This window comes from Aplidium turbinatum, chromosome 8 (genome assembly GCF_918807975.1).
Source record: "Aplidium turbinatum chromosome 8, kaAplTurb1.1, whole genome shotgun sequence".
NCBI lineage: Eukaryota > Metazoa > Chordata > Ascidiacea > Aplousobranchia > Polyclinidae > Aplidium > Aplidium turbinatum.
In genome coordinates, this window is record NC_137479.1 from 17,225,489 (window position 1) to 17,234,985 (window position 9,497).

Below are 9,497 nucleotides of genomic sequence, written 5' to 3' on the forward strand. Positions count from 1 at the left end.
GCTCTCCAAGCCCACATTTTAAAAAGTAGTCCACGCAAGCTTAGGGCCTGGATACACGTCAAGATTGTAAAGAAAATTTAATTGCCGTCTTTTTGATACCAAAATTATAAAATTGGTTTAAGAATGTGTGAAGTTGGCACCATACGAAGATTACAAATCAGACTAGCCTAAAGCCAGCTGCAGTTTCGTTTTGTGGGTTAATAAGGTTGCATCCTAAGTAGGGATGCCCAAAGTAGAATTTCAAATCCTTAAGATTCGAATCCATCCAGAATCGAATCTAAAAACCGCTTTTTATCGGGTATAAAAAAAAAATTGAAAAAATGCTCCGCCGTCCGCAAAACGCCTGCAAGTCACGTGTGTCGTGCATGCCAATCCGTTTCTGCATGTGATTAACAGAGGACGTAGCTTGAACGGACACACGTTAAGTAGTACGTAAGTCTCAGCCTAGTTAGTCGTCCCTTTTCTTCATGTTGCAAATCTTAAAGGGGGCTGTCATGCCGACTAGACAGCCCCCCTAGTTGCGCCCCTGGTACTACAGCTATATCTGCTAAGGCTCGAACAGCGATTTTATGTCTGAACATAAAATGTGACACTACCCAAAACATCTCCAAATGACCAAAAATGGACCCTGTAAAAATTTCAGAGAGATTGAACTTTGTTTAGAGGTGCCAGATTTACCATGAAAATTCAGATTTTTTCCCTATGCGAACATTATTATGGTAATTGGGAAGCTACAGTCTGTAAAACCATACTTGACACAATTGAAGTTGTAATTATCTAACTGTTGACATAGTTTTGGCAATGCCCTCTTTTAAACTAGGTTAATCTCTTTTTATCAGCATGATGTTGTTCCATTTCATTGACCACCATTACTTGGCTGCCATGTTGATAGTCTTAACAGTAGATTAAATTATGTCACACCAGCTACTAAAGCTTTGTCTGTAGTTGAGTAAATATTCTAGATTCAGCTAAAGCTAGTTCAATTCAGCAATACTGATCAGCAGAAGTCTTGTGCTTGTGTCCTAATTTCAAAAAAATTGAACAAGGACATGTTTCATCTGGCTTGTCGTCACCATATTCTGAAACTAATATTACAAAAAGCCTTCTTGACATGCCTTAGGCCATCATCTGGACCAGACATTCTCCTTTTTAAGCAATTTAAATCAAAATGGAGTACATTGAATGAAGATGGGTGTGTGACATTGGAAAAAGATGACAGCAGCTTTTCTGATGAAATCATACAGTTCTGTATCCACCATCTGCGTAACAATAATCAGCCAAGAGACGACTACCAAGAATTTCTAGAAGTAGCGGTCACTCATAATCCCCAACGAAACACCACCACGTGGAATTCGAATATGTCATCCTGGATTCCTGGTGCCCTTCATTGTGCCAGATGGATGGCAACTGTTGTATATGCACTCAAAATCTGGTTATTTTGAATACAGTTTCATTTGCCAAGTCAGGAGCAATGTGGTTTTAAAGCGATTTGTTCTGTTTCTTTTGAAGGTGTATGTGAAATCATGGTTCACAGCACCTTTAGCTAAATGTGCACCACGACATGACCTGGAGCTCTTGAAAAGGGCAAATGAATATGAGCAACATGATGCAGGTTTATCGCAAGAAGCCATGAAAACATTTTCGAGGCACTTGTGGTATATAAGTAAAGAACTTGTGGGCCTGGCATTTTTTAATGATGCTGTTTCTGTTACTCAAAAAAAGCCATGGTTTCCGCGTTAACTCATCAAAGTACACCTTCAAAGCGTCTTTCCCGAGTACCAGATGATATTTCATCAAAAGATCTGTCGCCATACGCGCCGACTCCAGGGGGGCGCGGTGCCCCCCCTCCCGTGAATTTAGCTCGGGGTGGCTGCCCTCCGCAAATTATTTTAAAAAATCCTAAATCAAATGTTTCTAAGTTCAGATTTGCGTTAGTTTGACCTTCATTGCGGATCGATCTCAATTAAAAGATCACTTGAACTTGCAACAAGAGCGCTGCTCCTAAGATAACAAAAGGAACAGAAGTATGGTAGCTGATAAACGCCAACGCCCAGCAGTCCACCATGGTGCCATTGAAGCATAGTAACAATGATTGAAAAACGTTTTTCTTGATTTCTTCTGCTTTGTTTTTTCTTGGGAGTGTCAATAACGAGGTGCGGTTTGCTGTTTGCTCAGTTTAGTATCTACGCGTAATCGCGTATGAGCTAAAGTTCAAAGTGACCAATATATAATTCGAAGTAGCCTACAGGCCTCGAAATTCGTTTTTGTTGACGGCGGACAAACGTGTCCGACTGTCCGGTCTGAGCAATTATCTCGGCGGACAAATTAAGTCTCACGGCTGACACACCAGTTTTAGCCGTCAATCGTCATGCTTAATTACTTTATCTTGATAATAATTCTTCGCCATTTCAGAACTATAACTACGGTTTTAGAAGGCTTTTTAAAAATTCAGTAAAGTCACTCTGAAAGGCTTTCATCAGACCAACGACTTGCGCTTGAAGAGTCAAAGCGCCGTACAGCTGGTCAATACGTCACATAACTGATTAACTTCCACCGAACAAGATCGTGTGGTTTATTGCGTCACAATGCTCTGGGCAGGAGTCGGAAAATTTCTACACTAACGTTACTATTTTCCGCTGTGCAAAGTTTCACAGGCTTTTTTCTTTAAGTTTATTTTTGGGTGTCATGTGAGCTGGTTTTTTTTTTTTTCGGTGACACTTGTCGGTCATTTGTCCGAAATGACTTGAAAAAATTCGGTCATTTTTTTATTTATTTCAGTCATTTTTAGTCATTTTTTATCATATATAGTCAATTGACTATATCTTTTTTCTGACATTTTGACCGAATGGACTATATTTTTTTCGGACATTTTGCTAAAAAATCGGTCAATGACCGATAAATGACCGAAAAAAAAAAACCAGCATGTGAGCGAAAGTAAATTTTTCTTGGGTCTTTTCTTTCTTACTGTAATACCAAAACTTAACAAATTTTGTTGCATCTTGCTGTAATAGCCTACTTGTATAATCTAATTGAGTAACCAACCTTGCCGTATCATTATTACTCAGAGATCAAAGCCAGACATTGTGACGTAAAACTTGGACTAAATTGCGCGTGATTAGTGTAGAACAGGGGTCACCAAACTACGGCATGCTACGTGCTGCGGAAATAACAGCTGCACTACAACTGTTAAGGAAAAAAGTTATCAAACTTTTTGTAAAGGACTGACGTTGCTGTTGAGCTACACACAACTTGCTTGTCCTGCTAAGTGCTAAATAATGATTTTTCCATATTGTTTCTTCTTATGACATCACAAACTCTGTTGTTCAAAACACCAATCTTTGATCAGTGCGATATCTCTGTTTAGGCAAATCATACCAGCCAGACTAGACATCATAAGCAGAAGGATTTGGACAATTTAAGTCAATGGAGATTCTAAATAGTTGTATATCTTTTCGCAATTTGCATCCGGCCCGCAGCTGTAATCTCGCAGCAATCCGGCCCTCAGAGACAAAAGTTTGGTGACCCCTGGTGTAGAAGTACCTGTACCCCTATCGATTCTTAGCCAAGAATTCACTTTTGTTACGCTGATTCAATGTCATCAATCGTTGAAGCAATGTAAAAATCGAAAGTTTTCCTCCTTGAATGGAAGCTAAGGGATACAGTATTCACATTTTCTAGATGCGCGCTAGAATGCGCTGGAAATTATATTACCGCAACAATTGTTCGCTCTATGCAATGACGATTTGTATCGCTAGTTCCTGTGTTATTTCTCGGCAGACAATTATGACCGATCTAGATGGTACTTCCCACGGACATCACATGCTGTGACGGCGGACATGTCCAATGTCCGCCGTGAATTTCGAGGCCTGAGCCTACATTATAAAGCTTGGCGATATACAATGGCATATAGACGCAAAAAACATCAATGCTGACAAACAAACATCAGCATTTTGAATATAAGCAATCAGTCGGCTAGAAAGTTTGCCCCCCCGGCGATTTTCAAAACCCGGCGCCTATGTCTGTTGCACTTTGTCACATCAAACTTACTGAAGGTGGAAATCACATCATGGAATGCTGATGACAATTATAAGAAAGTGCAAGCCATTGTTGGTGGGCTCCATGTAATCAATGACTTTGCCGAAAGAGGTGTTGCTTTGATGCAAAATTTTAACAATGTATTAACGAAAGATGAAGAGCAAATTCAATACATTCTACAAGTGGTGGAACAGCACCAGCATGCTTTTCTGACTTGCAGCAAAAAAAAATCTTCAGAAAGTGTATCAGTCCACAAACTGAATTGTATTCTGTATTTATGTTTAGAATGCACTAGTTAATCTTGTTGCGAGTTAAACTTCTAGTTTTCCAGTAATATACTTTGGAGATATTATATATTGATGCACGAAGCATAGTACTAGAAAATTATATCAGTGTTTCCTACTGCAGAGTTAGATGAGAGTACGGTATTCTTACATATCATTTTTCTCATGTTTATTGTTCGTTCTGCCATGATGTGTTATGTCTTTTTAAAGTACAATTGCAAATGTTACATTATCTTGGGTGGGTTTTGTAAATCGCTCAATTTATCAAATTTTCACCTGAAATCTGGCACCTCTAAACCTTTATCAAATTCTTTCAAAGTTTCAGGGGAATGTTTTTATATAAAAAGGAACCAATCAGAAGTGTGTGCACTACAATTTTTTAGGTTTGAAATTTTTGCATACATTTGAGGACCACCCTAATGATGATTGATGAGGCAAGGTTGGTTACAAAATTAGATTATACGAGTAGGCTAAGTTTTGGTTTACAGTAAGAAAGAAAAGGCCCAGGGAAAATTCTATAAATGAGAATGAAAATGATGAACTTACTTGCTCTTCATCACTTTCACTCACATGATACGCAAAAACAAACCTAAGGAAAAAAGCCTAGTGAATCGTTTGACTCTCCAAGCCAGGCCTCGAAATATCCGGCGGTCATGACCTCTGGAATGACCTCAAATGTCTGCCGAAGCCGACTCATTGGTCGGTCATAAATGACCGCTGCAAAATTCTTGACAAAAATAGAGCTAATGCAGCAAAAATATATTTTAAATCTGAATTGTTACAATTGTTTGTTTAACGTGAACAAATACGGAGCTGAAACAATAATAGTACAGGCAATTGCTTTAAAGATCACATTAGAGTGGCGTGTGGTTAACGAGCTGATGGCAAAAGTAGCCATTTTTACACCATTTCAACGCTTTGCAATGTTGCCTTGAAATAAAGTTGTCTGAACTTTTCGGCAGGATATGTATTCTAATTTTAACAACGAGGATTATTGCGTTACATTGATCGTTTGTTAAAAAGAAATGTCACAGAGAAGCAAGTCTCAGCTGGGTTACGCACATGCTTAGGCGAATGTGGCGACCTTATTCACGCTGATACTGATAAAAATATAATTTCTACAGAGAAGGGAGGGTGTTAGACACATTTGTCTCACACCATTAGATAGAAATTAAGCCATAATATAGCCATCAACAATAAGGCGATTCGAAAATCAAATTTCAAAATTTAACCTATTGCTCATGGATTGTAGCAATATATAGAGCATTCCTGTAAAATATTTTGTAATAAAACGCTCTAACTTTAAACATTGAAGCGTTTAAAGATTAGGTATTTACAACTTTTGATAAGGTGATTCGCCAAACTAGATTGCGTAACGCCTGAATCACGTGATCCAAACAGCGCTCTGTGATTGCGCAGTTCCATGGAAACGTGGTCTGTGACGACACAATGAGTGATTTAACGATTGGGAGTAAGCTCCAGAAAATAGACAAGAAGCAGTTTTCAGCTGAAATGTTTGCTACAGTGCAATTCTAGGTTGGTTAATAACATTAAGGCTAATGTGAAGAGAGGGGCGTTCTTCCCGGCTATCAGCACAAGGCTGAGCACTCGCTAGTAAAAGCGGTGGTCGAATATCATTGTGGCAGAATTAGTGGTGCGATACTGACGAGCCCAGCCTCATGGGCGAAACACGGTGTCTATCGCTGTCAATTCTTGCTACAAATCGGCTGCCGAGAAACATTAAGGCTAATATGTGTTTAAAACTTATATACTGTAGTTGTTATGTAGCCTAGCTTTTCCGAAAAACTCGAAGCGGTTGTCGTTAGAAAATATTAGGGTTTCTGCAGGTGATTGCTTGGATGTAGCCTAATTTCTGCTCGGTGCTAAAACATTACTGAATCACGATGACAAATCGTATAAAATGTAGAGTTTGTTACAGATTAATGAAGTACAAGGCCTAGGAATTTCAATATTTGAAAATCAGTGTTAGAAAAAGTTCTGTTGAGTTCTAGTCTACTTCACGGTTTGTATGTACCGTAGTCATAAGATCACAAAACTATAACGGTACCATACTCTTCAACTTGTTTGCTTCCAGCTTAGCTTAACTGAAGATGATCTAGCTTTTAGCTGATCGAAATCGATTTTAGCAATATATGATTGAACTGACTCGTGTGAGAATAAATTTCTTTGCATTTAAAATAAGTAATATCACACCAAATCAGAAAAATCAATTTATTAAAATATAGAGCTTTTGCCACACAAGTGTGGCTTCTTCAGTATAATCTTATTCAAATAGAATTATATTTGAATATTTTCAATCGTTTCAATCTTATTCAAATAGACTTATATTTGAATATTTTCAATACTTCCTATTCGAATAAGATTATACTGAAGAAGCCACACTTGTGTGGCAAAAGCTCTATATTTTAATAAATTGATTTTTCTGATTTGGTGTGATATTACTTATTTTAAATTGAGGTTAACCACATCATTTTTATGTCTTTGTGAAGTCATAATGGCTCTGAAGTCATAATTGTTATCCCTAACTTCACAATAGCTTAAATATAACTATTAGCTTGCAATGGGTATGCTAACAGTTAATGTGATAAAAGCACTTAGAGAAAAGTTCAGTGAAAGATTTTTCATTTCTTGGTAAATAAACAATCACTTTACAAAATGGAGCCAATCAGAAAAAAATTTATGCAATCATGGGGGAGTGGGGGGGCCTTAAAGTTTGAGGAAATTTAAAAAAATAACATGAGGATTTTCATATCAAGCAATTGTTTTTTTGATATTTTAATAGCATAATTGAATTCCTCACCCATGAGAACATGGGAATAGATAGTTAGACACTTTGTTCATCATAATTGGATAAGAAATGGTGACTTTAGAGCATTTTCCCAAAATATTCCCATGCACAATGGCGCCACTAGTGGCAAAAATGTAAAATTTTAAATTGCGATAACTTGATAACGACACAAGGTATCAAAAAAATTCCAACAGTTATTAATATTATTCTAAAATATGTACCAAATATGTAAAAATAAAGAAAATCTAAGAGATAGTGGTGTAAAATTTCTTCAAAATTTGTTGAATTATAATGGAATGACTCTTCTAGAAGAATAGTAGGTAGTCACTGGGAGTGGACAAGGCAAGATAATAGGCAAGTTGTAAGAACAGCATAGCTTTTCCCAACTACAGATAGGATAGTCTTCAGTTAGTCACTATTCTATAATGACTAAAAAACGAAAGAATCCTCCGACAACACGGATGGCAAAAGCTTCAGTCGGTCTTACGGAGAATCGTTTAAGGTTCAGCAAACAGGGAGTGAAGTGCGGGATCTGTTCGAAGGAGCTATCGAGAGAAGCATTGCCACATCACTTTGGAACTTATCATTCAGGTAAACTTCCGGCTAATAGCGTTTAGTAGCCTAACGTCGCAAAGCATTCTCAATTTTGAACATGTTTAATTTAATAGTGGTAAGCAAAAGCATGCTTAGTAAAATGCGCCTACTACGTTTTCACTTTTCAACAATAAAATTTTAGATAAACCCGTTCAAGTGCATAAGGAGCCACGAATCGATACATTCTTTTCTCGACGAGACAGTGATAACTAGGGCAAGTTTTGTTGCACTAAAATCGAGAGAAAGTTGCACTTAATTTTAACAAAAGTTGCAGTAAAAAGTTGCATTTATTTTATTTACCTTTTTACCATTCATTTACTTCGAAAGACTAGACACAACCTGTTTCCGTTTATGCAGGCTTGGCCAAAAGCCAAGTCATATGTCCACTTCTAATTTAGTTCGGAGTTCGGGCACTGTCGTGCTTGGCTGAGGTTGTTGAACTTCCAGCTTGCAAGCAAACTGTTGCATCATAGATAACATTGAGATGCAGCTAATCCATCACATAGCTCTTTGTTATGCAAATCAAAGAGAAGAGAACCATACTAGAAACAGTTTTATAGCATGTTTTTTAAATCACTCCTTTACATTTTTCTCAATACTTGATAAAAGTTGCAGTAAAAAGTTGCATGAAAAATAGAAAAAAGTTGCAATATAAAATTCCTACAAACAGCTTAAAACATCATACTACATAAATTCTGAGTATTTAGGAAGCTGCCGGAAGCTGTAAAAAAACGTTGCAAAAACTTGCCCTAGTGATAACGTTTCTGAGTTTGCCCAAGCACAACCAACAAGCAGTTCAAGTTCGGTCGGTGAGCTTGCATCTGCAAATATAAGGTCAGACCCTGGCGATAGCACGTCTTCACTAGATGTTCAAGCTCATCAGAAAGCTTCATTAGCGCCTAGCATCAGAAGAGTCGTTTCCTTCGATTGAAAGTTTGTGGTACAACATCCTCACAAAGGAAAACTTTTACCAGGATTTAAGTGAGCTCATGCACTTCTGCTTGAAGTACCTGGTGCGTTGTTGCAACGAATGTATCGTCGAGTCTTTCTGCTTCAGCTACGCACTGCACGACTCGCGATTAAGGCCGCTGTCTGATGAAGCTATTCAAGATGAACTATTCGTTGGCATGTGCGCCTTGTGCGGTCCATTTCGCTGGCAAAACTATTGTTGCGAAAAGCACTTGACTGCCTGTTCCCAAATGGTTGGCATTTCTATCTTCACAACAAAAAGTACCGGAAATCTCCTGTCCAAAGTCATACAGAGGCAGCAAAATCAAGATCTAGCAGCAAGCATGCCCTGGCATTAATGTTATTCTTTCCTTTTCACTGTTATTAATTAATTCGTTCTTGTGTTACTTTACGTAATTAATCTGACTCTTGTGACGTCATGCCACTATTCCACAAACAAACACAGAATTTTTGGTCGTTTGACAAGAAAAAATCGCAGCCCTGCGTGTGACGTGCGTACCTTGTTGCTCACTTTATCGCTACTTTTGGTATTATTACATCACAACAAATCAAACAGTGCAGTCATGATAGACTATTCTAGTATATTTTTCGCTTCTCATTTTACATGCTTTGGTACAATTGTTTCATAATAAATGTTTACAGCAATTGCCGAGGCATCAAGGCAATTTCAATTTTTGTTGTTTGGCCTCAGCAACGTTTCTGCCGAAGTAAAAATGTGCTAATTTTGAAGACTGTATGTTGATGCGTGTCGAAGTTCCGATGGCCGCCATGTGCTTGTAATTAGCCGGCAAACAGCTTGCTTCAGT